We start from the raw sequence: 268 nt of genomic DNA, 5'->3' as shown, positions 1-268 counted from the left end.
ACCCCGGGAAGGGCTTGGAATAAATATTTACTCTGCACCCACTGTGCACCGAGTACTCGGTACAAGCGTGATTCTTCCCATCTGAAAGTATCACTATGCACAAGGATCACTGTGCCCATTTTAAAGGTGAGAAAACCGATTCCCCAAGGAGATAAGAGCTTTTCCCTTTTCCTAAGGTCGTTAACAGAGCCAAGGGTCCGCAGGCCTTGAGTCCAGCACACTCTTTTTTTTTTTTTTAAATATTTTTTATTTATTTCTGGGAGAGAGA

Source organism: Crocuta crocuta, unplaced genomic scaffold, assembly GCF_008692635.1.
Source record: "Crocuta crocuta isolate KB4526 unplaced genomic scaffold, BGI_CrCroc_1.0 scaffold139, whole genome shotgun sequence".
Classification (NCBI taxonomy): Eukaryota; Metazoa; Chordata; class Mammalia; order Carnivora; family Hyaenidae; genus Crocuta; species Crocuta crocuta.
The sequence above is the reverse complement of the archived record's forward strand: the minus strand, read 5'-3'. Positions refer to the sequence as shown.